At 34.9% G+C, this 7,216-nt stretch overlaps 1 long non-coding RNA gene across 1 annotated transcript; it reads left to right on the forward strand.

Moving 5' to 3' along the window:
• The first annotated feature begins 1,547 nt into the window (after nt 1-1,547).
• LOC131531366 (uncharacterized) lies at nt 1,548-5,522 on the forward strand. The gene is made up of 3 exons (XR_009268668.1): nt 1,548-1,623; nt 4,529-4,636; nt 5,247-5,522. It is a non-coding gene; the product is annotated as an uncharacterized LOC131531366 (long non-coding RNA).
• Nucleotides 5,523-7,216: the final 1,694 nt, after the last annotated feature.

The raw sequence follows: 7,216 nt of genomic DNA on the forward strand, positions 1-7,216 counted from the left end.
TGAAGCTGGAGTCAGTGCATCAAGAGTCACCACGCTCAGACGTCTTCAGGAAAAGGGCTACCAAGCCACTTCTGAACCAGAGACAACGTCAGAAGCATCTAACCTGGGCTGTGGAGAAAAAGAACTGGACTGTTGCTCAGTGGTCCAAAGTCCTCTTTTCAGATGAAAGTAAATTTTACATTTCATTTGGAAATCAAGGTCCCAGAGTCTGAAGGAAGAGTGGAGAGGCACAGAATCCATGTTGCTTGAAGTCCAGTGTGAAGTTTCCACAGTCAGTGATGATTTGGGCTGCCATGTCATCTGCTGGTGTTGGTCCACTGTGTTTTCTGAAGTCCACAGTCAACGCAGCCATCTACCAGGAAATTTTAGAGCACTTCATGCTTCCTTCACATGCTTGACAAGCTTTATGGAGATGCTGATTTCATTTTCCAGCAGGACTTGGCACCTGCCCACACTGCCAAAGGTACCAAAAGCTGGTTCAATGACCATAGTGTTACTGTGCTTGATTGGCCAGCAAACTCGCTGACCTGAACCCCATAGAGAATCTATGGGGTATTGTCAAGAGGAAGATGAGAGACACCAGACCCAACAATGCAGATGAGCTGAAGGCCACTATCAGAGCAACCTGGGCTCTCATAACACCTGAGCAGTGCCACAGACTGATCGACTCCATGCCACGCCGCATTGCTGCAGTAATTCAGGCAAAAGGAGCCCCAACTAAGTATTGTGCTGTACATGCTCATACTTTTCATTTTCATACTTTTCAGTTGGCCAAGATTTCTAAAAATCCTTCCTTTGTATTGGTCTTAAGTAATATTCTAATATTTTGAGACACTGATTTTTGACTTTCATGAGCTGTAAGCTCTAATCATCAAAATTAAAAGAAATAAACATTTGAAATATATCAGTCTGTGTGTAATGAATGAATATAATATACAAGTTTCACTTTTTGAATGGAATTAGTGAAATGAATCAACTTTTTGATGATATTCTAATTATATGACCAGCACCTGTATGTGTGAATGTCCACAAAACTGGACTTTCTGAATGTATAATCAGTAGGCTATTTTAGAAAGGAAAATTTAAAAGATGAAAAAGAGAAATTAGGGAGAATCTGAATAATTTATTGCTATTGTGTGAATATGTAATCATGTAATCCATAAAGTAACTGTAGTCTGATTATGAGTATTTTAAAATGTAACTTTAATTACAGGTACTTAATTTTTGGAATCTGATTACATAATCCAGATTACATGTAATCAGTTACTACCCAGCTCTGCTAGCAGGTTACAGAAATCAGACTTTATGCAATCTGACTCCACTGTTACATGACGTCCACATACGTGGACAGTTGGTTTTTGGTAAATAAAAACTACATTTTACTGTAAATGTTAGTTTATAAAATACTAACATATTTATCATACTTTACTGTTGTCACGATCCTCTCCAGACAGGGAAACGAGGAGACCAGGAGTTTCTCCAAAACACAGACTTTATTTAAACGTAGGAACACAGGATAGCAGGACACACGGAACACCAGAATGACAATTAACAGCTGACGTGAAGACAGGGAAACACAGGGCTTATAAACAGAAGGAAATCAAACGAGGAGAACTGAAACAGGTGGGGAACAAATCAAACTTGGAAGGAAACTAATCAACTCATAATGACAGGAACAGGAACAAACCACATATGGGCACGAGAGGAGTGGAAACACAAGACACAGGACTGACAACTGTACATACTAAAAATGTGGACACCATGCATGAAAGGGTTAATTTTTGGGTTGTCTTGGTCGATAAATTGACAAACAGACGCAGTTACTAGCTCGATCTGCCGGCTCAGTGGATTAAATGGAGAGAAAACTTTTGACTAAAGTTTGTTATAGAAACCAAAAAATAATCTTTAAAATTAATCAAATGGTTGCAAATGATTGGCTTGTTAAAACACAAAATTAAATGCAAAAACTGCAGGCATAAAATGAACATGTTAAGAATAAGTTCTTGAAAACTATAGGTTCATATTTCGTTTTGCAATAGGTAGTTAACCTTGTGGATAGGGTTTCCTCCTTAGCAAACATTAATAAGTTTTATTTATATAGCGCCTTTCCAGAGCTCAAGGACACTTTACAATAAACACCAGAAATGGGAGGAAAACATCGAACAATAAACAGAAAGAAAACAACATCAGAAATCCAAAGAGTAATATACAACATAAAACAAAGTAAACATAAGTTAACTAAGAAAGATAACATTCTGAAAACAAGTGAGTTTTGAGCAGCGATTTGAATTCAGACAGGCTATTGGCAAGACAGAGTGATCTGGGTAGAGAGTTCCATAATTTAGGGGCAACAACACTGAACGATCTGACCCCCATGGAAGAGAGGCGATATCGAGGGATGGTGAGAAGGCGAGAATCAGAGGACCGCAATGAACGTGGTGGAGAATAGGGTGGAGCAGATTGCAGAGATAGTAAGGGCCAGACCATTCAAGGCTTTAAAAGTAAGCAGGATAATTTTAAACTTGATGCGATAGGCCACTGGTAGCCAGTGCAGATCAGCTAGAATAGGGGTGATGTGGGCTGAACGCTTGGTGCGAGTGAGAATACGAGCGGCTGAGTTTTGAATATACTGTAATCTAGCAATAGTGGTAGCTGGCAAGCCAATGAAGAGGGCATTACAGTAATCGAGACGAGATGAGACAAAAGCGTGAATGAGAGTTTCTGCATCTTTGGTACTTATGAAAGGACGGAGCTGGACAATTCGTAAGTGAAAAATGCCAATTTAGAGAGAGAGTTAATATGATACTGAAATGAAAGAGATGGGTCAAACATAACACCGAGATTTCTAACGATACTAGATGGAGTGATTAGAGTGCCAGTAATATCACAAGTAAAGTCAGCGGAACTTTGGTGGTAAGTGCTGGAGTACCAATGATGATGATCTCGGTTTTTTCCATATTTAGTTTCAGAAAATTAGAGTTAAGCCAAGTTTTAATATCCTGCATGCAAACAGAAATTTTGTCGATTTGGGTGGATAGGGAAGGCCTGCATGACGTGTAGATTTGGATGTCATCAGCATAAAAATGATAGCTAAAGCCGTGACGCTGTAGTATCTGACCCAGTGGTAAAATGTAAATAATAAACAGCAAAGGCCCCAGAACGGAACCCTGGGGGACGCCTTGTTTCAGGGGGGCAGTAGGGGATCTGAAATCCCGAGCAGAAATGTAAAAGTGTCTGTCATATAGATATGAAGAGAACCAGGAAAGAGCAGTACCAGATATACCCACAGCCGAAAGTCGAGAGATGAGTAAATCATGAGAGATAGTGTCAAAGGCAGAACTGAGGTCTAGTAACAGAAGTAACGATAGAGAGCCGGTATCGCAAGAGAGTAATAAATCATTAACTACCTTTACAAGGGCAGTTTCTGTACTATGTTTTGGACGGAAGCCTGACTGAAATGGATCAAAGAAATTATTTGCCACTAGGAAGGACCGAAGCTGGGCTGCTACAGTACTTTCCAGTAATTTAGCAACAAATGGCAAGTTTGAAATGGGACGATAATTGGATAAAACTTAAGGATCGAGATTGGGTTTTTTGAGAACCGGGGTAACTGCAGCGATTTTATATAGTAAGTTATATTAGTAGAATGCCGCTTTTCCTCTTGTAGGTGGGCATTTTGTGCTATACATTATTTTCTAAAAGTCTTAAATACATTTTTTAATACATTTAAGGTAATAGGTAATATTATTGAAATAAATGTTCCGAGCAGTAATGATACAGCATACAGTGATTGTTTTTGATCTGCGGTTAATTAATAAATGTATACAGTACTTAACGGTGTTCATATTGTAATTTATTGTAGATCGTTGTAAGAGTGCAATTTCTTATCACGATTTGACTTCCACTTTTAGCCAGTCTGTTTGAATAAGCAGCTGGAAGTAGTCAAAACACAGATATTTCAAAATAAGATTGTCTGTGTATTACGGGTTTGTTTCGTTTGTTTATAATTAGAAGCCCCACATTGTGCCCCACATTTTTTTCTCCCCTGATTACCATTTCTATTTACCATTGCTATTTTGGAGCAAACTGTATCAAATATGTGGTATTAATAATGTAATTAATGTAAGCTCTTGTAGCTTCTCTCTGGGCTGCCCATCACAACAAATAAATAGTACAGATTATTATTATTATTTTTTAAAACATTAAATATATTGATGTTATTATGAGCACAATAATCAGTTTATTGTTTTCTTTACACACCTGTATTTAATGAAAGAAAAAAATAAAGAAAAAAATAAAAATAATAAATAAATATATATATATATATATATATATATATATTATATAGCTCAACATCTAAATCATACATTTATATATTGGTACTTAACATGATTTTTACAAGATCTTTAAAAATATTTATATTAATTATATATCCAACTTACTGTATGTGTGTGTGTGTGTGTGTTGAAAGACAAATGTTACAAATTTTTGTATATCATTCAATTTGATGTCCTAAAACTTCCTATAGGGAGTGTCGACGTAAAAGATGTGGGCGGTTGAAAAGAAGTGTCATGTCAAAGTCACTCTTTTCACAATCACACTGCAGTCTATTCACATGGATGAAGTACATTCACAGGTAAGCAATGCAAGTGCATTTCATAAGAACAATATTTGGCATATTACACTATTTGTATAGTGCTTCTGAATGCATAGAACACAATTGCGCTACAGCATACGCTATAATAGTTTATGTTGGCATGGATTTAAAAAGATATCATGGTCCATCTAGCATAGATATTACAAAAGAATGTCCTGTAATATGTCACAGTAGTTTGCCATACATGTTACAATAACCAAAAAGTAATACATTTTTTTTTTTTAAAAACAGTTTTTTAAAATTGTATCCAGCTGCCTATATTTGTACCATAATTTTAGCTATAATGTACATTTCTAACAGAAGATTATGGTGGTGACTGTATAGATGTGGCACTGGGTTGCAAGTAGCATCGCTTTTAGTTACTGTACTGTTTAGTCCGCTATGGTTGGTGAACAGAATGTGTTTTTATGCTTATGTTTTGTTATGTTTAGAATTTGAGCAGCAACATGTCAATAGTCAAAAAAACTAGTGTCCAAAATGCAATCAACAAATTATGCTTTGCAGCCTACTATTTCATAAATCAGATTTTCTTTATGTGAAAATGTACTGTTCTTATTTACTGGTAATCGATTTTGTTAATCCTTTGTAGATTTACACAGGGTTTACATCTACGGCAAGTAGACATGCTTCAAGATGGCCTTGCAAAGAGCACAGCAACACTTTATATGATGTCAACGAAACTGGAAAAGCACCGAAAGAAAAAGAGGCAGAAAGTAGGTGCAGTTAATGTCGTTGTTCACATTGTTCTGTAAGCACGTTTTGCTATAAACGCAAGGTAATGTAATCTAAATGTGCAATGCACTTGACGAAATGTGTAAAATTTTGTAGAACCTGAAAGAGCTGACATCAATATGTGCATTGTAGTTTAGGATATGTTATAAGTAGTGGGTCAATCAGTTTATACTGATTGATTATATATAAGTTTTGTTTACACTTTTCATTATTTTGTAAGCATATTTATTGTATTATACAGAATTTAAAAGTTGCTTAAAAAGGAATTTAAAAGTTTTGGATTAAAAAAAGTATTATCATATAATTACGCCTGTCTAGTAATACATTTTTACAGGGTCAAGAGATTATTTTGATTATTTTCTAACACTTTTCATACTGTTCTATAGTATGCAAGATGACACTTCGGTAACACCTGGAAGAGAAAGTGAACGTGGGTGTTTGGTATACTTGAAATCAAAGCAGCAAGCATTCGTCCCATTCTTCGCCTTGTGAAGAAAAGAAACAAGGAGACCCTTTGTCGCCTTGGAATTATAAGGTTCTATCTGCATTCTGTTTTGAGATATTGAGCTTCAAAGTTTTTGCATTCCATATAGCAAAAATGATATGGGGAACAAGTCTCTTTCCTACATGAAAATGACAGAGACCCTAAATGTGCTCTAAATGTACAATATCAAAATCCTCTCAAATGTTTAAATGGGGATTTTTGGAAAAGGTCAAATGCAGATAGAAACTTCTAATTCTAAAAAGTCATTTTCCGCTTGGAATTATACGTATATATATTATATTATATCTTGCAAAACATTAATTGAAGTAACAATTTTCAAGAAATACAAATAGTTTTTTTATAATTTGCTTTAAAACATAAAATTAGTGTTGTAACAATGTGTCAACATGTATGAGAGAGGTAAATTTAATGCTTTCTTTATCACATTTATTCCATATTTTAGGACAAATAATTTTTTCTTGGTTAAGTTAGGCACAAAGGGCAATACTAAATATTTTGTTCAGTGCTAATGTTAATTTTAGCTAGGATTATAGTGGGCAATTAAACACATTATTGAGGGAACAGTTAAGGCAGCTAACGTTACTCTAATCCATCTGACCAGGACTTTATTCCTGGTCAGGGAAAATGGCATTCTCTTTAAATCAGTATGGCTGAGATAACATGCTGACATTTATTGTTGTAATTAAGACCCCATCATTTCAATTGTTGACTATTTGATATTTAAGGCTTAATGTTGTAAAATTTAAGACATTTTAAGACTTTAACCCTTGTGCGTTCTTCGGGGTCTTTTTGACCCGCAAATGAAGTTTGCTAAATTTAAAAAAAATGTTCTCTTTTTCCAAATGGCATGAGACTTTGTACGGTCGTCAACACTTTCTAGATCTACAAATAAAAAATAAAATTGGAATGATTTCTTGATTTTATGTTAGTGTGAAAAACGCAACAAAATGTAATTTTTTTTTTACAAAATATATTTTTTTAAAACAAATGTAATTTTACTGTTTATTAATGTTTTTACTCCACATTTGTGTAGTTTTTGGAAGACTTATGATATATTTTAAATTTATATAAATAAATTAAAATACATTTTATGTAGGTTTTATACAAAAACAGCTTTTATGTAAAATTCACTTCATAAAAGACCCACATTTCTAACTTTCATTCATGGGGATAACATGGATCATTTCACATGGTTTAGTGTAAACTTTTTGCCCATATTTTGGAAATTACAGTTTCAAAAGTAAAAAATTATCATTTTACCACTAGATGGCTGCAGAGCTCCACTATTTACTATTTGCTATTTGACCAACTGAAAGATATCT

This window comes from Onychostoma macrolepis, chromosome 22 (assembly GCF_012432095.1).
Source record: "Onychostoma macrolepis isolate SWU-2019 chromosome 22, ASM1243209v1, whole genome shotgun sequence".
In the NCBI taxonomy this organism is placed as follows: domain Eukaryota; kingdom Metazoa; phylum Chordata; class Actinopteri; order Cypriniformes; family Cyprinidae; genus Onychostoma; species Onychostoma macrolepis.